This window comes from Periplaneta americana, chromosome 8 (genome assembly GCF_040183065.1).
Source record: "Periplaneta americana isolate PAMFEO1 chromosome 8, P.americana_PAMFEO1_priV1, whole genome shotgun sequence".
Taxonomy (NCBI): Eukaryota; Metazoa; Arthropoda; class Insecta; order Blattodea; family Blattidae; genus Periplaneta; species Periplaneta americana.
The window spans coordinates 88,770,238-88,792,624 of NC_091124.1; the positions used below are offsets into that span (position 1 = coordinate 88,770,238).

General features: G+C 34.1%; 1 protein-coding gene across 4 annotated transcripts in view; it reads left to right on the forward strand.

Annotated features, from left to right (window-relative positions):
• The window catches only part of Gclc (glutamate--cysteine ligase), a 99,013-nt gene extending 78,239 nt beyond the window's left edge, over nt 1–20,774 (forward strand). For 3 of the 4 annotated variants that reach the window (XM_069833239.1, XM_069833242.1, XM_069833243.1), the window contains one exon: nt 9,589–20,774. The gene's annotated coding sequence lies outside the window, so the exon portion shown is untranslated. The remainder of the gene's footprint in view (nt 1–9,588) is intronic. The other variant, XM_069833240.1, reaches the window with a different exon arrangement.
• The last annotated feature ends 1,613 nt before the right edge of the window (nt 20,775–22,387 follow it).

Here is a 22,387-nt window from a genome sequence, read left to right on the forward strand (position 1 = left end):
AATGTGTTTCAATCGGGTGGTCCATGTCAGTGCCTTCGTTCTCCGTCTCTTCCAACTTTCGTGCTTCACTTTTACTACCAGAGCTTCGAGATGAGGGAGTGTGAATGACAAAACAAATTGTGGGCGCTGCGTGCATTCTTGCAATCTTTGTGTTAAAAATACTGTCTGCTACAGTAGACATCCCTTCCGAACCATGTTAAGGACACAACGTCCTGTCCAGGACATGGTGAAAGTTTCCCCCTTTCCAAACATTAATTCTAAAGACACCCTCGTACCGACAAAAGAACAGTAGCGATCAAAGTTGTCACTTAAAATAAGCTGCTGTCAAGCATTTTATATTACTTCCGTTGTGTGAAGTGAAGCCTTCAGTGGAATGAGGGATGGACTTTAGAGTCTGTTCCAAACTATAAAACTCAAACTTCACTGTTATTCGCTTATTCAGTAGGTAATTATTACTGACATATTTGATTAGAACATGATTTAACAGACCCATCGGTAAAGAAGAAAGTAAAATACATTCCAAATGATCTAAAAGTTCTTCAAAGTATTAAAAATGACCAAAAAATGCCCAAAAAATATAAAAATGACTTATTAGTTCTAAAACGTCAAAAACTGCAATATAAGAAATCACTTTTTTACGTTGATATTAAAATAAAAAGGATTTCTATATTAATAGGCATCGTCCTAATGTGAAAAATAAGATGATGACTTTTCATCAACATCCGCCCCCTATTTTGCATATTAATGTAAGTAGTGTTACTTGTAATATTAATTTATAATATGTAACTACTAATAACATCATAGTAATATATTTTTAAACGTTACACAGTATTGTGTTATGAACAATAGCACTTGTTGTTGTCAATACAGCAAGCTGAGAAACGTCAAAAACAGGCTGGAAACAACTGGCTGTTTACATATCCGAGAAAGAGAAAGCATAATGCTTCTCTATCTCTCTGTTTCCCTTTTCCCCCAGCAACCCATTGTGACATGCATGCATGTTTGGAAGCCAACATCTCACTTCGTCCGCACGTTCGAATTCATCCCAGGTCAAAACATTGTATAAATACGAACTAAAAAAAATATAAGAAAAAACTAATAATAATTACCTTATCCATATATAAATAAAGAAATATTTCCTCTAAAAATAAAAGGGAAACAATGCTTCCACCACATTCATAGATGCTACGCCCCTGGTGATAACATAATTAAGAATAGAATGTTGCTAGATATCGCACTACTGGTTTGTTTTGTACTAAATTGTAAAACGTGATTTGTTATTTATTAGTGCTGCCGATCGATCAAAATGTTTAATTGATTGACGATTTGAATTTAATCAATTAAAGTTTTAATATACTGTAATACACAATAATTATTGTTAAATTTAATTTGTTCGCTGATAAGCATATTTTGAATTGAATTGAATTTAATGGAGGGGGGGCACTATTGCCCAGCACTGCGACCTTGTTCAGATCTATTGTGCGAGCTCTCTGGTGACGCATTCTCAAACCCACACCAGCCGACCACGCTAAGATTCTCTGGTCCATGTTTCGAGCAGGCAACCCCACTCGTCCCTAGGCCAACCCCCTCCATGTGTTACCAACCAGCATTTGGGGAATGTTACTGAATGATAATGAAATGGTGATGGAATGATGTAAATGCCTAATTTGGGGAAAAACGGGAGAACCCTGGGAAAAACCCCTACTGCGACCTTGTCCGCCATAAGTGTCACTATGGTTTTTTTTTCAATGAAAAAATCCCAGACTTGACCGGGAATCGAATCCCGGGCCGCCTGCATGATAGTCTGAAGGTCTGACCATTCAGCCACCACAGAGGGTGATAAGCATAAGTATAAAATGTTGTATATCTGTATGTACTGTATCGTTATATTACAAAACAATACTATTTTAGTTATTTACAAACATATTTGTTATGTAGGCTTATCATTTATTTTGTCAATTTCTCTGGGGATTTTTGAGACAAATGTAAATAAAAAAAGTATGAAGACTTGCCTAGTTAAAACTGCTTCATTCATGGTTTTAAACATGTGAGTACATTCACATGCTCCGAATTAAGTGCCGCTCTACTTTTAGTAACATTGTTTCCTGTATCACTAAACACTTGTTCACAGGGGACTGAGGTAGCTGGAACACAGAGTAATTTTTTCGCTACAGACGTAAGAATTGGAAGTTGAAGGGAATATGTCTTCCACCACAATAGAGGGTCTGCGAAGTCGTCATCCAGTTCTCCCAAAGATTTGTAGATATCGATCTTTACTGCGAGTGGTGTTAATGGAACGGTGTCCTCAGTTTTGTTGTTGTCATCTTCAAAAACCAATTTTCTTTTTGTCACATTTAATTGTGTTGTTTTCGTAGTGGCCACAACTTTTTTGGAAATTCATGACTAGTTCTCTTGCTTCTTTGGAAGACATTTTAAGGATTTGAATCTTGGATCGAGAGCCATAGCTTCTTGATACATTTCTAATTTAGGCCAGTCATTAACTCTTTCCACTAAATCTTCGACAATAGCTGTTTTAAATCTGATCACATAACGAGGATCTGTATTGGGACTTTCAAATTTAACCTTAGGTATGTTATTGGAGGCAGTACAACACTTGCTGTGACATATTTACTTGATTCAAGAAAATCACATACATCTAGACATGACTTCAGGCATTCAAACATTTTTTGTGTCATTTCCCATTTAATTTCAGTTAATGGAATGATATTTGATGGGTAGCTAATATATCCACAAATTCTCTCTTAGCTTTCAGGAGACTTTCCAACATTAAGCATGTACTGTTCCATCGAGTCACTACGTCTTGTTTTAGTTTCAATTGCGGAATATTAATATCATTCAGTTTTTGGGACAGTTGATTTTCAAGGTATGAACTTTGTTTAAAATGCCCCACAATTTTTCTGCATTTACTAAGCAGAGTATCTATGGAAGCACTATTAATCCCTTTATTAAGACTTAACTGTAACATATGAGCAGCACATCTAACATCATATTTAGACTTTTCAATGCCAAGTACAATATTCCTAGCATTATCTGTGCATATTGCAACAACTTTATTTTGTAAATTCCATTCGCTCACAACTTGTTCGAACTCGTCAGTACAAGTAGCCTCAGTGTGTTTTTCTATTACATGTTTTACTTGTGATATCACAGTGCAAAATTCTCAATTCGAATCAATCCAATGTGCACTAACACCCAAATAACTTTGATTCGCTATTGAAGTCCAGAAATCCCATGTTAGGCAAACATATTCCGTGTATTTTAGTTCATCTAATAATTTTTATCTTTCAATGTCGTAAAATGTGGCAATTCACCTAGTTACAACCTCTCTAGATCGAAGATTGTACGAGGTACTACCAGCGGCTTCCCTTAAAACATCCTTTAGTCCCTCATCCGAAATAATATTGATAGGCCGACTATCCCTTACTATATTTCACTATTTTGTTTGTTAGTTCAGCTTCCTTTAAAACAAACCAGTTGGGCTATGAAGTGATTTAAATTCGACTGAGATGAGCGGGCTGCAGGAGCAGATGATGATTCAGTTCTATTGTGTAATGGATGGACGTGTTTCAAGTGATAATTCAAACTGCTTGCAATGCCACTATAACTAAAAGATTTTCCACAAATTTTACAAAAAACTTTTTTTTTTCTGTCAAGCACTTCTCCATGATCGTTCAATTTAAATCCAAGTTTCTCTGAATTTACCTCTAAAATTCTCATATGACATAATGGAGTTTACACTTTTCACAGACCACAGAAAACTGATTTTTTTTTCTTTCTCAAGCTAAACACACAACCTTCATCTACAAACTCAGTACAGAAACTGCAACTGCAAAAGTACAGCTGTCGAAACAGAAGACTGGCTCCTGTTGTAATCGAATTACAAGATTTTAGAAAGAGAAGAAGATAGTTATGATCTCACTTGCACTGGCTCTTATTGTAATCGAATTACAAGATTTTAGAAAGAGAAGAAGATAGTTATGATCTCACTTGCACACAGTGTAGACATGGCTATTTTATAAGGGATGAGGGGGACGAATCCCAGAAAAATATGTATTTCATATGGTAGGAGATGAGCTGACAACAAGGTGGAAGTTTTCTTGGAAAACCATAAAACTCGATAAGGGTTTCACATTGTGTTTCAACTTTCAAAAGAGATAGACTAGTTAACTGTCCTCATATCTCCATCTCTTTCTGAAGTGTTTGTGCAAAGATTTTCCCTACGCTACCTGTTATGCAGTTAGAAAATAACAGTACTATTGTGCTTTTAAGTAAGCACGTTCCGAGAGAGGAATATTGTCGAAATTTTTAATATGACTTTATGTTAACAAAATAATAATTAATATCAACTACAACCAGTGCTTTTTTTCAGCCGGAACGCGTTCCGGTAAACTTTTTGCCATTACAAATTCCAACGAGATATTATATTTTATAAGTGAAATTGAAAATTAAAATTACCGCCACTCCCGAGTCCAAGAGTTTACATTTTCTCATTATTATCGTTGGTGCAAAAGTAACTCATGCAATCTAGTGCTGCCATCTTCCGTTATTGATCCTGAAACTATAGCTCGAAATCGCAAAATTTCCATTATGCTTAAAATCAATGAGCTCCGTTTGGAACTTAGTGTAATATAAGGTATGTTTTTTTAAACCTACGTTTTTGTTGTATAATGTGATCAAGTGATAGAGTTCCGGTAAACTTTTTTCCAGAAAAAAAAGCACTGACTACAACCAATTAATTTTAATTGACTCAGTTATTCGATTAAATATTTTTTATCAATTAATCTTACAACAGAAATTGATCGATTAATCGATTAAATCCCACAACACTAATATTTATATTGTGTAAATGATATTCGAGTTTGAGTATTGTTAATGTTACCTGGGTTGGTTATATTAAACTTATCTACATTATTCTTATAAACATTATCTCTTCCTTGACCCGACTTCTCTTCAAATATAGTATGACGCAGTTTACCTTACAAGCATTGAAATATTTGAGAGACTCTAATTATACATGTGACTTTGCCAAAGTATCGAGAGATAAAGAGTGAAGAATGTGATTAGAGAAATCTATTATTGTTCTTTTGGCGAAGTTTTCAAACCTATACATTAGATATTTCAGAAGTATGTCATGAAAATTATTATTTATTAATGATAATGACTTTCCAACAAGATAAAAATAGTGAGCTGAATTGAAATAGCTTTAAAGTCCAGTTCTTTAGGAAGAAAATAAAAATGTTAAACGCATTTTTTACGTAAACCTTTATATATCGAACATAGGCTTTAATGAAGCTGTGACGAATTATGAACAATATGAGAAACATATACATGTGCAGAGTCCTGTACACGTGTGTGTGTTGCATTACACGAAACTAAGCAGTAGTGAAGTAAATACAGCTAGTCATGGGTAGGCAACCACTGTGCAGATTCTGTGCTGTAACATTGGTATCTGGGGTAGAGTAAACGAAAAGCCTGTAGCAAATTTGTTGCCAAATGGTCAACACAATTTCTTTACCATGGAGATAGAGAAAAGACACATTATTTTGTATGCAAAAACATGCCATATGCAAAATGTGCAATCTCAGATGGTGTTATAGTGTTAAACAGTGCTTATCTGTTTATCATTCAGTGCAGTACAATTCTAAGGCGATGAGAGAAATAAAATCAGTGTAGGTTTTACCTATTTATTAGATATGTTTATTTTTAGACTAAAGTGATACCTAAAATGAATTATTTTCAAAAACTGTTTTTGATACCTAATTTTGGAAGACATTTTTTAATCTGTAATTTATTCACTCTCAATTTTATTTTACTTGTATTGAAATCCTAACCTGAGCACGAATCTTACTCATTCAGGAGTGGGCTAGTTTATATTACAGTCAACTCTGGATGTAGTGAACTCGGTTATAGTGAACATTCGGCTATAGTGAACCTAAATTGTTGGTCCTGACCCGCATACGTTAAAATGTGCATTAATATTTCCGTTTATAGTGAACCCTCGCTTCGGTTATAGTGAACCTAAAACTAGAACTTCCTCAAGAAAATGTAATTTTAAAATGGCCACAATGGTAATTTAGGAAACCCTTTCTCCTATAAACTTCCAAGAATATGTTCAGAACAAAATCTCAAACCTTCTACTACTTAAGTGGATTGAAAGACGAAGGATTTGTTCAGCTTCCTGGACAATTTTAAACATGTTAAAGAGAATAGTTTACGCAGTGAGGGATAAAGGAAGGATTAGTTCTGACTCCTTTAAAAGAGGTTATTAAAAGAATCGGAAGAAAAAAAATGTTTTCTTTTTTAAAAGGGAGTAGAGTGATGACCAAAGGGTAAATACAAAAAGGATTACAGTATAATGGTCCTCAACCCTTCCTCCCACATCTTTCTAAAAGTGAACCCTGGGAAATTCCAAGGCCGAGTACACAGTAGCATATCTCTAGCGGGAAGAGGTGCCAAATCGGTCAGTGCCTACATGGCCAGATTAGATTCAAGTTTCGAACTGTGAACATCAGGATGTCAAAACGTAAAGTGTTTAAGTTGGAAGATACAGCGAACATTAGCATTGATATTAAATGTGGTCTGACCCAAACGGGCATTAATTCTGTATGTATGGCAACGTCAGTAGTATAAAAACAGACTTTCCGGTTTTAGTGAACCTCTGATATAGTGAACGAAATATGCTGGTCCTCAGAGGTTCACTGTAACTGGAATTGACTGTATATTATATTAACTTGTATTCATTTGTAATTTACTAGCATTAAATAAATAAATAAATAAGTTTAATAAATAGTGGCAGAGAGAAATCTTGTATTTTGATTAGCCAATGTATTTACTGCTGTTTATTGGTGTTACTTGTATGTGTCAGTCAGCAGGTATTGCTACTGCACTATGTGCAGACTACATGCACATTACACCATCGATGTACATACAGTAGACACTCTTCAGAGTGATACAGCTGCCATAATGCATGTATAAACAGTCAAGTGAAAGGGGAACAATAGTATGTTTCTATTTCACATAGCTTGCCTGCTTTGAATATGCAGTATGTAATCCTGAATCTTGAAATGGCAAAAGAATAGCCGGGATTGTTAGTTAAATAAAAGCTGCAGAAATTCGTATGTATTATGTTCTTGTGCTATTTCAGTGCACTTTTTATGTTACACGTTTAATAATGGAAATGTGTAAAAATAGTTGCATAATGAGTTTAATCTCCCTGTGAAGTTAATAAAAATAAACCTATTTTTAAAACCGTGAAATGAACACACACTGATGACGTTAATTTTAGTTCATTACTGTACCTGTATTCTGTATAAACGTTGTCTAGTCAATGCTGTAAGACAAAACCACCCTTAAATAAGATACGCAGTGGCTACAGCTGGCAATCTTATATAGTGCTGTAAAGATGTCAAAATTAGATGATAAGTAGTCGTTCGTAATTTAATCAGTTAACCTTTGCGTAGTTTCAAATAAACATTTGGTACAAGATATTTAAACATATTGTTGTTCAAAGATGTATGGGTCAGATATAAAAAAAAATATTGTTTCAGAATGCTATTAATTCAGTAAATAACTTTTATAGTGTATGTGATTTCTTTCGATAGTAATTCAGAAATTATATGTCTACATCAGGTCATGTAATAACTGTTATCATCTTGAATGTCCTAGACCGATTCTTGTCTGTCCATCCACCGTTCTCTTTATACATTTGAGTTCGTTGCTGCTTCAGTCCTTCTGACAATGTTTTCTTTGGGCGACCACTTTTCCTTCTTTCTTTAATGCTGAAGCCATTACTAATATTGAAAGTCTTCCTCGACATTATTTGGACATGACCATACCAAAATAATCATTTCTGTTCTATTTCATCTGGTTTCTCATTCATATCCCTAAATTCGTTTACACGTTCTTTTTTAATTCTTTTCGAGCTGGATATTTCAAAATGTATGTTTCAGTAGCAAAAATGTTTCATTCTTGAAAAGACCCGTATGAGTATCTGTTAGATAAATAAGGAATTATTCCAAATGCTTTCTTATGTAAAATAAATATCCTTTTGCTGTCAGCATAACATAATATGCCATATTTTACAATTGAAAGGAAGACTGCATGATAGATTAATTTTAAATGTTGCTGTAGTGCAGAAATTTGCATTAGTTGATTGTACAACGTGCTTCATTTAGTTTGGACTTATATGGGTTTTCCAATTTAGCAAGTTACCAATTTATTACTAGATGTTAGTGCATTGTGGGTTCATGATTGTCGTTTTGTGATGCTTTCATAAGATGAAGAGTTCTGTACTAGAAATTACGCGGTATCATCAGCAAAGAGAATTGGACGAGAGAAATAAATCATAAAAAATTTCGTGTCATCTTCTGACATATCAGTATAAAGAATATTTTCACAGTTGTAAGCATTCATCAATGATAGGTAAAGTTTCACTGAGGTAATTACATATTTACAATGTGTATTACAATAAAGTTTTGTGCTTTATGTTTTTGCATACATATTTGTGCTCAATATAACACAAAATACATACCAGTGTTATTTCAGGTTGTGCCTTTATAATTGTTATAAATGTGTAATGTAAATTTCATAACTGTAGGGGAGATTTTATTAAAAACACAAACTTCAATGTTAGTATATTCCCCATATGTACAAAATATAATGTTAAATTTAACATAGGTCATTTTTAAGAGAAATTTACATTGTGTACCTTTCTCACCATGCATCCAATTTAGTATTAATATCGACAGTAGTAAAATAATAGAACAGATCTGTAATTTTTCAGAATGTGATACAATACTTCTGATACTTTTAAGTTGTCATTTGGAGGGAACTTCATTATATTAAGTGCCAAACACAAAAGCCTTCTATAATATGACATCATTAATAATTCTAACACGGATTCGAAAATAGGTCTTTCCTTCTTGATTTAACGAGCATACTTATAATTTTCTACGAAAACCTCTAGAAAACAAAATCATGCAAGATTTCTTCTGTAATTTAAGTTAGCACATTCTCATTACAAAATCTATACACAACGTACGCCAGCCAACAATAGGCACATCTGCAGTGGTCAAATGGTTATCGTGCTTGTCATTGGACCTGAGGTTGATGGGTGCAAACCTGGCTGAGCTCTGTGAGAACTGAGCCTCAAATATTGGCACGTAAAGAAATAATTTTTTCAGAATTAAAAGGCTTGAAGCTAAACTTGTCAGTCTTGGAGGGAACCGAGACTTTTCACAGTGATCAATGTGGTGCGAGATTTTGGATATTTGCACTATGTTCCATATGTAAAGACATCCAACATTCCACAGCTACATGTTGACTCCGTCATCAGGGAAGGCAAGGAATGGAAGAAGCTTTCTTTTGGATCCATTACCAAGAGCTGTTCTCCAGGACTGGACAACATATAGCTTCAAAACATTGGATGTCTTTATATCTAGGGCACAGCTGAAATACTCAAAATCCTTGTGTCACATTATCAGCTATTTCTTAAAATTTAACTCTTGTTAGTCATCATCATTCTTAGCTATGATCCTACCAGTGGGGGTAATGAATTGCGTCTTACAGGTGCCTTCACCTCAGAAATGGAGTTCTTCACACTGCGGGACTAGCAAGGACCATGCAGTTCTTAAGCGACCGTATCTGGAGATGTCAGCAACCAAGTAGAGAAGCTTGCATTGTTCCAATTATACTATGGTTATTTGGTTATTTGATGTGTGCGTGAACTGTGTGTAACGCAGCTGTCATAAATGAAAAGAGATCCACTATGTAACACAAAAGATTTTAAATGTTGCTTTACTTATAGTGGTATACATTATACTTAAGACAGCAAAGTTCCTGTTAGAACTCACATGTATAATTCATTCGACGAACTAGGTGGACAGGGTGGAGTGGGTGACATCATATAACTGTCTCTACTTACTTCGACATGTGCTCCTCACCATTAGGAATGAGTTGTGAATTAAGGAAAAACGTTGCAATATTTTTGTCTGCAATTGGGAAATATTTCAATTAAATTTTTATTACTTTTATTTCAAATTTGCAGTAGACATAGATAGTTACACACTTGAAGTTCATTGAATGCAAGATTTTCATAGAGCGGTTCGATAGTATGGGAACGCATATTCTGTGCCTGTTGTTTTCCTGCAAACAATACTAAAAATATTGTTTGACTTGTGTAACATTCATGTAGGTAGATGCACTTTTAAGTAGTATTTAAGTGCTAATTGATTTCGCAAAATATTGAAAATACAGTTATTTTTGTAGTTTCATTTTTATTTTATTTTTTTTAAGAGAATATTTTTTTTCATGTCTAGAAAGAAACATTTCTTTAAAATATTCACATCTGCACACTAGTTGCAACAGTTTATTGTAGTGGAGTTTGACATTGTTTTCCACCTTTCTCCACATCTTTAAAGATGTAATGTTTGTTTTGAATAATATGGACTGACTGTTTTCGTACAGAATTACTGCATCCAATTGAAAAGATACAGCATTTTCGTCACTTTCAATGTTTTGACACCTCAATTCCCATGACGCCTTATAATAATTGCCCACAAGTTAAGCTTTTAATTGTGATAATTGACAAATTAAAATAGCTATTTTAAAATCAAATTATAATTTCCTAGATAAGTCTTGCAACAATGGATGTTGTACTATAACTACTGTTGTGTGTTTTCACCCTTGACTACCACTTAAGTCACCACCACCTACTCCATCCATACTAGCTAAAATGTGAATGAATCAACTGCAGGTTTCTCCTAAATGCTGATATCGTATGGCGAAAACCACTACTGTTTATAGTCATGACTCAAATTTATCCAGCTGCCATTTTCTGCAAAAGATACGGGAACTCGTCAAGTTTTTTTGGTGATCAGTAGATCTTCACTTATGTATCTCACTTGGTTTGGCAGACGTGTCAATGCAGAAATGTCAGTAACAATGAATGGAATAACAGTGTTGCTAACATAAAACTTAACAACAATTGAACATGTAGTGGAAGTCACGAGGAATGGACTTACACTGTTGACACTGTAAAAACATGGTGAGTTGCTCTGTCCCCTGCAGCAAACAGCATTTAGATAAATTTATTAGTTATTGAGTTATAAAACTTTCTTTTCGGTACTGTATTTGTAGAAAATAGAATATAGCAAAATGTATTCGTAATTGGAAGATCTTTTGTTAAGAGAAGGTTAAACAGGTTTATGTTTACCCCAGTATAATTTAAAAATTTCTATTAATTTCAATGTATACACGTTCTCTTGCATACAAATGCATAAAAATACCTAATATGAGAAAAATTTCATTCAAAATAATAATAATAATAATAATAATAATAATAATAATAATACATGTAGCAGGATTTGCATATCTGCTATTTTATGCTTTCCCAGTAAAAAAAAAAAAAAAAAACTTGAGCTCTCGTGTTGCATACGTTTGTATTGGGTTTATAAACATACCAACTTAAGAAGAAACTAAAATAAATCAGACTTAAAATAGAAGCTATCACACACACATATTTAAATAATATTTTTGTACGCAGATTTATAAAATTGTTAGTTTTGAACATATTTGAAGCAAGAAAATTTATCACCAACAATGAGAATTTTCGGGAATTTCCGTAATTTCTTTGCAGTAGTAAAGAATGCTATTGATGAACTATTATTGCAAGCAATTACAGGAGCTGTTTACGAAATCTGATAATGAGTGATCCAATTCTGATATAAATGGAGGAAGAAGAACTAAGAATTTCGTACCAGGAGTGTACATTCAAATTGAGTCAGTTATGAATCACTAAAATATAATATAATACCGTACATGACAGTTTAGTTGAAGTGTATCCTAACTCCTAATATGTATCTAGCCTTAAGATTTGTAGTAACAGTTGCTGTTATATTAATTTCCTTTGAAATGAAATTGATATAAACTTGCCTCCACTTCACATTGTGTCAAGAGAGAGATTATTTCCATAGTTTCACATAAATTTAATGCAATTAAGTATTGAAAAATAGTGTAAAAATTATGTAACTGCACAGCTGCATAAATATTTCTATGTATTCCGTTAATTTATATTGTTACATAATTAGCTTAATACATCTGATTGAGGTTCCTGCTGATATGTACATCTATTATCACTATTATCAGCCAGTACATCTCACTTGACGATATGTGTGAGGGGAAGAACAATTGTTTGTATGCATCTGAAGTCTGATTAGTGTAGCTAATCGGTGCTGTATGCAATGGAGAGGGAAAGGAACTGGTCATCCTACCACATTATCTCCTCACTTAAGTTACCTCGTAAGTGGTGCCTTGTTGGTATCACTTTTGAGATTTAGACCTGTCTTCGAACAGTTGACTAAACAACAACAATTAACTTAAAAATAAATGTTTTTTTATTTCTTTCTTGAGATCTTAAGACCTCATAAATTTCTGAGTTGCTTCTTACAAAAGAGTATGTGTTATTGGTGGAATTGAATCTTAACAGTTGCTGTAAGATCTGATTTCGTGTGTACAAGAGAAACCAGACCTGCTTTTTACTTCATTGGAAGATTCAAAGTAAAATTCCATAGGGCAACCAGAACGTGAGAAAAAAAAAAATATTAGGTATTCATAAAGCAATGCACATTCCCATCTGTCTGTCCTCCCTTCCCCTCTTGGGCGTGGTTTACAAAATATTTCCTGTAACATGTTAACTATCTTTTCCATGACCATGTGCCATTCTTATGATAACGAGTAAAGTCCGGATTTCTAAGCACAATCAAACAGTAAAATAAGCAAACAAAATGAGAGACTGCCGTCCTCGCTGAAAATATTGCTTCCAAACTCATTTACGCATTTGCGTAAGCATGCTGTTTGAGAGTTTTTGTGGGTGGCATTCCTTAACTACAACAGCCGGCAATCACACACACCTTATTGAACCAACGCTTGTTGCATAACTTGCACACAGCAGCTTGGAACTCGGGGATTCACGATTCATGCACATGACATCATTCCGATAACGCGAAAAGTGTGATAACCGATTGACCTGCCTAGTCGCAGAAGCTTGGCAGGGAATCCCAATGTTCTCTCCTAATTAGAATTATGCAGTATTATTTCACAATATCCTGGGTCATATCATAGCATTGCATTCTTACGCATTCGACTGAAGTTATTTTTTATTAGCCAATTAAAAAAAGGGAATTGGTGATAAATGATGGCTAGGAGTGAAAATTATAGTTTTGGGTAAAATATGCTTTTTTAATTAAAAATCATAAAATAAGTAAGCAAAAACGTTTCCCTGCGAAATAAGCATTTATAAGCACTAACAAACATAGTTAAAACTTCTTATCTAGGTGTGTCTTTTACCTTTCTGCTTACCTTTAAAAGTGTGGAAAAGAATATGCATTTTGCTTTGAAATCCGGGCTTTAAAAATGAGACATACACCGTATTTACTTTAATATAATACGCACCTGTGCTAAAAACCACTCAAGATTAAAATTATATTATCAAGACATTCTTATCTGTAGCTATACATCATTCATCCCACTTGCAGTATCAGAACTGGAACTTACGGTCAATAAGTCTGGTTAATGTCAGAATTGTCACTTTAATTCTGTGCATCTTCACTTCATCCAGCACACTGAATTAGTGGTATTTAATTATTAGATGATCAGGAATCTGTTTCCACGCAGCTAATACCTAGTGAACAATGACGTGGGGTGAAGAATGTTTGATTTTTCCTGTGTCTGTCAATTCTTTGCCTGGATCTGATAGCCGCATTTCATATTGTTCTCTGACTTTTTCTTTAAAGTGTTTATTAACATTTACATCCAGAACTGATGTATTGCACCTGGAAGTACAGTACCACTAGTTCTGCACTGAGGCTCTGTAGGTTTTTCTTTACTTTTTTCAGCTAAGTGCCCCCCCCCCCCCCCAAATGCGTTAAGACGGAACTGTGATGTAAGTTCAGCAGTGACTCTGGTAAACGACTCCAAACAAGTTCAGTCCACTTCACCATTAACTCCTCTGTTATCCAGCCTTGCTTTGAATACACACAATAACGTCACCTGGGAACAATTTTGCATTTGCCAAAGTCTTCGACGATTTTATCCTGTTGAAAATAAAATATGGTGTGGAAGTTTGTGTCCATCTGCAGTGACTCCTACCGTAACAATTATTCGTTGCTTTTCAGCTCCAGTCATTTTAGTGTGAACTTTTTTACCCTTCGTTCTTCAATGTGTAATTGCGTGGCATGTCCAGCCATATAGTTGTTTTATCAGCATTCCTGATCTGATCCATCAAAAAGTTGCCTTGTTTCTCGAGCATGATAACATATTGTTCAAATGTTATAAGTTTATCTTAAATATCTGCTGAGAGTTTCTGCCAGATAGTGAGTGGTTTGATACATTAGGGAGAGGCAGATGCTTTACATGAAGTGATCAACTGACCCATGACAGACCTTGAATGTTCACCTTGGAATGTTTAGGGCCTTTTCTCTAATTGACTAAGTCATGTCACTCTTTCATCAGTGATCGTTGGTAAATCCTTTTGGTTTATTTAAAGACACACAGTTGTTAAAAATTGTATACATACAATCTCAGAATAAAAGAAAGAAGTGTCATTAAGTCATTAATTAGTTAAAAATGATATTCGTCTTAATAATTGTTGTTAGAAATGGACATAAAATTATGAATGAAAAGTGCACCAAAGACAGAAAACCCGAATACGCAACCACTGTTTTCTGCCGTAGGCCTATCTCGTAGCATAAATAGTGCATAGAAATCTTATTTTGTGTGAGTATCTAATGACGAACCTATAATCAGTAATAGATTGTACAGTGAATAAATAAATACAATACAATTAATTTAAATTTGTTGGAATTGCAGTGTTTGCATGTGAATATAATAGGCACCGTAGTTTTCAAGATATTTGTTAAAAAAGGTGGGTATTATAATCGCGTAAATACGGTAAACTTCTTTTTCTGTCCACTAATAGTCTACAACCTCCTTGCCACTTGACTTCGATTCCCTGTTCTCGATTGTATTCTTCAGGTGACCAGACAAGAATATTAGATCATAAAGGTACAGGAAAGTCAGGCATCAAAGTCCAGAGCTCTGTTATAACCAGAGAGAGGAGTTTCGATCCCTGTACCAAACGTTAGGTGTACATCAGTTGCAGGGAGGTTGTTGAATTCATTGCTACACTCCCTCTGTAAGCCAAGGGACGTGATGTCTTGTCGCTGTGTGTGGACCAAAAATCTGCTGCCTGGTTATAACCTTTTGAGTTCTAAAACTTGTGTGCGTTTATTCATCTCTTTATGACAAAATAACTTCTTTAGAATTGGTTTAACATGTTACAGTGAGATTTAATATAATGGCTGAATATTTGCTAAATCGCCAAAAAAAAAATATATGCTTTCGAGATTATCATATATTCGACCCTCAAAATGGTAAAATTAGTATGGGAAAATCTAGAACGATGACATTAGTAATTATTATGATAAGTTACACATTGGTACTAGGCGAGCATACATCCCTTTATCTCTCCTTTTTTGTTATGTTATAGAAGTTAAAAAAGGACATGGAGAAGATGGGTTATGGAAAGACAATATATTAACATTCTTATCTAAGGTATTGTGACTAGGTATGAAAGTTATGTATTATTTCTGATGTCCTCTCAAACATATAGTCAAAGAATCTATTCTGTATCAGTTTCAGTGTTTACTAGGGCTGAAGAAAAATATTGGTATCAGGGTAGTAAATAATATCTATATACATTGTTTACAGGGTGTCGCTACTGTAAGGAGCAGCTAGAGTGAACATTCGACACTCCTCAATAGTAGATCTGCTTCAGTGACGTGAGGTTGTATCAGAATGCCGAAACAAAAATTCAACAAAGAACAGATAATAAGGCGACATGTAACTTAATTGGTAACAATGATATTTTTTGTAAATTTAATATTTGTTCCGAGTTAATCAATTTGAAACATAAGTAATCCTGTAAATGTAAATTCTACTATGAGTTCATTCATATGGAGTGGACTGTACAAGCAGCCACTACTGTGATTAGTCGAGTGTGCACACAAGAATGTTGTAAACATAGAGTTCTACATACGATGCAGCGTAGCCTATAATCAATACTTTTTTTCAGCCCTAGTGATTACAGGCCAGTAGTGATTGGTGATAGCTGTTAGTGTCAAATGACATCAGAGCACCATGCAGCAATTAATGAATGAACTATTGTTATTCATATTTTGAATGAAAGTGGAACAGAAAGACATTATGGAATAAATCAGTGCAATGCAGTTTGAAACTCTATTTATAATAAATTTGTTATAGTAAATTTTTGGTTGGATATAGTTATTTCAAGAAGGAAGAAATGTAACACCACGTTAAAGACTTCATTTTCTCTCTGATGAACATAAATTGTTATCAATATATGGAATATATGATGATGGAGATTGAATAAAAATAAGGTTGTGCCGTATTTGAATTGTATGTTTATTTAAATAGAATTTCTTGCTGATTGTGTATCCTGAAAAGGGACTGTAAATTCAAATTTATTTTCCTGGACTGTCATGCTAATCTGTCATTGCCTATACTTGCACTGGACACTTAAAATGGGGCAATAGCTAAAGCGGGAGCAGTGATTTATCCTACTTACTAAGAGTAAAATTGTATCTGTAGTATGTTTTGTATATTCATATATTTATTTATCTTGAGGGATATGCTCTTTTCTATGTAGACACACTTCACGTTTGAAGTAGATCATTTCTCATGTCATTTTTCTTTTTATAACGAGTGAGAAAGTGTTCTTGTGTCACCAGCTCACAACATTCATGAATACCGTAACATTCCTATTACTTTGTAAATGGAAAAGTGGATCAAATGATCTATCTATTGCATGTCATCTTTAAAAATATACGTGTATATTGTTTTTTTTAAAATAATATTGTATATGACGCACATAATCAGTTTCAAAGTGTAATAATTTCTATGCAGTGTTTCTCAAACCAAAAGGTCTCATAAAAGCAGCACAAGATTACTTATTCCAGGTAGTGGTGTAGAATTGTTTTTATGGGAACTTCATTAGCAGTACTAAACAGTCATAACGACTTTGAGATTTGTATATCTTTCATTTTAAATGGATCTATTTTTTTAAGATAATATTAGTTAAGGTTCTCAACAATAGAATACCGGTATACGTTTTTATAATCCTATTCTCTCTTTTGTACAAAATATAAGGAATATACAGTAAGTCGACTGTCGTTTGAGTGCATGTAGGAGACAAGTGAGTTACTCTTGTGGCATAATCGAATTCAATTAAGCTGGTACGGACAATGTAAACAAGACACACTCATTAGGATCAGCTGCTGCTAACCTAACCTGCCAGTAAGTCACACATCGAGATGTTTCTGTAGTATATCTGTACCTACTAATTCTTTCTCCTGGACCAGCTGTACATGGAAATAAATACAGCGTCAGCACTACTACGATCAGAGACAATCAAATTATGAACTACAGTACTTATGTGATGTAAACATTTTATTTGAAGATTTTGAAAGAAATGTGCGTATTCAGTAGTCATAATAAGTATTTGAAATTTGCTCTCTCTCTCTCTCCATATGTAGTCGTTCCTTCTAAACTATTGAGTTTAATATGAAAGTAAGATAACAGTTTTTATTCGAAAAGTAATTTTTGAAGTACTTAGGAAAAATAAATGAAAATAAGATACATACTTTTGCAGTAACCAAAAAAAAAATTATTACGTTAAATTATGTCAAATGAATAATAAGTAGTTATTTAACAAACTGAATTAATAATTTTAGTTCAAAGGAATGAAGGAAAAGAATAGGCTCTCTCCTTTATAATCATATTTTCCTTTGTTGTGAAAAAACACTTCTCCAAACCGGATGTCAATTGGAATTTAAATAGGAGTCTACTGTTTTCAAAATAATTGATATGATGTTATTAATGCAGGAAACATATGTTGTATTAGTTATTCGAATACTTTACATGAAGCTTCAGAATAGCAGCTCTCATTGTGATAATTATTGTCAGAAACAAAACCAAGTGCTACTAATGATTGTTGTACCCATAACATCAAAGGAGTAGATGAAGTTCAGTGGCGTTGCGTGACATTTTGACATAGGGATGCGATTTTTTAAATGATTAAAATACAGTAGTCTGCTTTCTTTATATGTGGGAGTTGCGTTCCTGGAAATAGCCACCTATTGATGAACGTTTGAGTTGAATTAATTTCCTTGTAGCATAAGTTATAAGGATAATTACTGGGCCGAAGCTTGGCCGTGTTTACATAAAAGACGAAAGTGCATAGAACGAGACCGACTACACTGTTGATAATACAGTATATCAAAATAAGCTTAATAGTTTTCTTTTAGATTTAACATTATTTCTTCAGGAAGCGAATTTGCAAAGGTGGTAAATTGTGTGTGATCAAGCACACTCAAAAGTTTCAATTTGGAATTTTCAGAAAACTTTTGAATAATATCAATTCTGATAATGTGCAGGATTTCATTGAACAATTGCCTATACACAATTTTCTAATCCTCTCCAGGGATTGCATCCAGCCGTGATGTTTCAGATTGAGAATAATTTTCAGCAGCAAAATCATCCATGAATTCCCAAAATTCCTGAAAGTAATTTCTCAGTCCTTGATTGTACTCCTCGAAGTTATGAATTTTTGTTTTAAGCAACATCTGTTGCTTTTTGAAACAGAGTATCAGAGTGTGGGAATATTGCAGTGAATAATATTAGCAGAAAATAAAATCAGAATCCTTCATGATGGAGTGGAGTAAACTTAACAGCCCTCGTGCACAAATGACAGTTTCATAGTCCCATTCACAATCTTCATTATCCATTATTGATTCAAATAAACATTTCAACTTCGATGATTTAGAGAAAAAAACTCGAAAATCCAGCAAGATTAGTTAACTTTACTTTTACTTGTTTCATAAAATTGACAGACTGAGTTAAGACGAGGTTTAATAAATTTGTACACGCATAGCGTACACAAGAATTGCTGACTTACAGTGGCTGCGAAATTTTGCATGTAAATCATTATGTTCTCCCGCCATCACATCTGCTCCAACATAGATTTGAGCAATAACTTTATCATTGCAATCAAAATCATTAATGACTTCGAGAGCATGTTCAAGGAGAACATTTGCAGACTATCTATGCTGACATCTGTTCCTTTTTAAACTCCTTCAATGTCGCCATCTTCTGTTATATATCGCAGAATATTAGTAATAACAAAATATGACATGCAGCAAAGTTATAAAACACACAGAAAAATTGAATATAACCACACGCGCGTCGCCATATGTGGAACCTACATCACATCCGTTGCTCATGGTATAAGCGACTTTCTTCCACTCAGCAGTTACCTGTTTTCATATAGCTCTCAACTGATGTGACGGACAATGTCACATTTTTGTCATGCAGGCGCAGGACGGTTATGTGTACATTGCATTCTCTGCAGTCTGCACACTGATATAAGTGACGTTCTTCACTCAGCAGTTGAATGTTACCTCTCTCTGACATACTCCTACTGATGCAACATACACAGTCACATTTCTTGGGAGTAAGAACTCGCTGTTAATAAATTGGCTCGGGCACCCCTTTGTCACTTCGTGTAATACATTTCCATTGCTGTGGCAGCGACATTTAAAATTTGAAAGTAATCTTAAAATAATTATTATTATATGTAACAGTTATAACACGATACACACAAAATAAAGTACCAGTAAATAACGATAAATATATTTTTTGTTCAGAAAAATTCAGGGGATGTGATACATCACCCGCATCCTTGCATGCTACGCCCCTGAGGAGGTTGTATAGTACAAGAGGACGGATGTTTATATAGCTCACTGAGCTAAGCTTAATCAAATACATACCCTCCAGCTCTTCTCTCCAACCATTCCCTCTTCATTGCTTCGTGTCACAGATTTATGGCACATAAAAGAATTCCACCTCTGATTAAGAGGATTCCAGGAAAAATTTATAGAGCAGCTTTTGCCACGTTCTGTTAAGTACTATTTTGCAGACACATATCTCTGTGATCAAAAATTTTTGCGAAACCACTTACACTTCTGGTGGACGAAGTAGAGAAAATATGAGGAGGAACTCAAAAATTCTAGACTACAATGTCTGGTCCTTGCTGCCATTAATGCTGATTGTCTATAAAGATGGTAGCCTTAATCTCTCGCCACCCTTTGGGCTGATTTGGCCTGTCATGTGGTTGACTTTACCTTACCTTAACCATTATTTCTGGGGCTGAAGAGCAGATGGCGTTCTGAAACAGAATAACCTGGTTATACTTGGTAGGCAAAAGCCGACTTTTGGACACGATCTAATAGCTTTTACCACAATTAATATTAGCTACCTTGACAATTGTCTACTTTCATTACGTCTAGTGCATAAACCTGCTCTTCTTACCATACATACTGGTAATAAATTCGAATTTCACAAGTTTCTTAAATTTCAAAATATGTACCGGTATATTAAAATCGTAACTAGTTGAATTCTGTTTACTCCTTATATTAACAGTCAATGTGAGTTTTTCCAGAAATAATCTCTCAAGATTTACGAACTCTACTTTGGAGAAAAGGTAGGTGTGTTGAGCAATGTTTATAGTTGTACGGATATATTTTAACAAGATGCAGATCTTAATGTTGCTTTCTAATCTTCAGTTGTGTTTTGTTAGGCTTCATTAGAAAATAATTTTTTTTCGTGCTTAGAAGAGCTCACCTGTTTATTTTGAATAAAACAAAATAAAAATGTTTGTGTAAGTTTGAGAAACATTGCTATTGTGGAATAGGGCCTAAAACTTCTATAAAAAGAATAATTGTTCAGATATAACATTTCTTAACCTAAACGGGATACAGCAATTTTAGTGCCTGTAGCGATTGAAATTGTAAACAGCAAGGAAGTAAATTATGTAAAATATTAGTAAGTTTTTTTATTGTACAGAAATGTTGAAACTTGTTGTGTTTTTTGTTTTTTTTATATATGTTTATACATATGCATACAAAAATGTATACTGTGTAAGCCTGTTGCTGCATTTATTAGTTGTATTATCATTGAAACTTGAGTTTTGTAAGCAATTGTTTGGATTCTTTGCAAATTTGTCATACAATAATATATTATGTCATGTTACAGATGGTTGAACTTATTCACACATTTCCTTTTCGCCTTTCTTTGCAGTCGTAGTGTTTAAGAATTGTTCATCTTAAGAACGAAATATTAAGATACTGTACAACAGACACCCAAAATACTTGGACTTTAATAGTGACTCAAAGTATAGCCAAAAACATACAGAAAATATCTAAAACAAGGGAAGGAAAAGATTAATTTGAAGTATCTGCCCGCTAAAGACTGAGGAGCAGATGCACACACAGCAAAACCTCGTTAATTCGTAGTCAGGACAAAAAATATGCACTTCAAAGTACATATTTTGAAATAACCGAAAATATCGCAAATATCTCTCTCCTCCCCTCTTCACAGGATATATGATTAAAAACATATTCACAATTGAATCGGTCATTGCAAAAAGGTCATGAGTCAACTTTTTTACGAAAATGAGTTATGCATTGAACTTTGTGATGTAGGGGTAGCCCGACCAGTCTATGTAAGAAGATCTTGAATATACTTTCAAACAGTGCTGAAATCGAAGCTTGAAATTTCCACTTCTTGCAGAAAGGTCATGAGTCTTTGACTCGTGACCTTTTTGCAATGACTGACTTTAAATCTGTAGTCTATATTCAAAATGTTCATTCGCGGGAATTAATAGTGTTTCCTGTATCCTTTTCATTTCAACTTGAATACCCATATTTGAAGATAAGATTTTGTTGTGGAAAGATGCCAGAATCCGATTCTTCAAGTTTTACCAGCTGAAATACGCAGTTCCCATCTTGCAGTCTGTCAAGCGAGCTGCAATAGCAGAATTGATGGTTCACCGTAGATGGTCCAAAAAATTGTATGCCAATATTAATAAAATTTCTGAACTTAGTCTAAAAGGGAATAATGTTTGTGGATTGACCTTTGACTTTATGCCAAATATTCCTGTATAGAACATTTTTTATTTGAGACAGTTATGTGTTTGGCATATGTAATCAAAAAACTAATCTCTCACATTTTTATGTATATCATGAAGAAGAAGCACACAAAGGTGAAAATGACGTATGTTCATTTCTGTTTCATTACATGCAGAAGCATATTCCACAGAATGTAACTGAGCTGCATCTATTGTCTGACAGGTGCGCCGGTCAAAATATATAAACAACACAATGATCCGCTTTTGTTTATCCACAGTAACAACAAAGTGATTCCAAATTATATAACGTTAACTCTTTCCAATAAG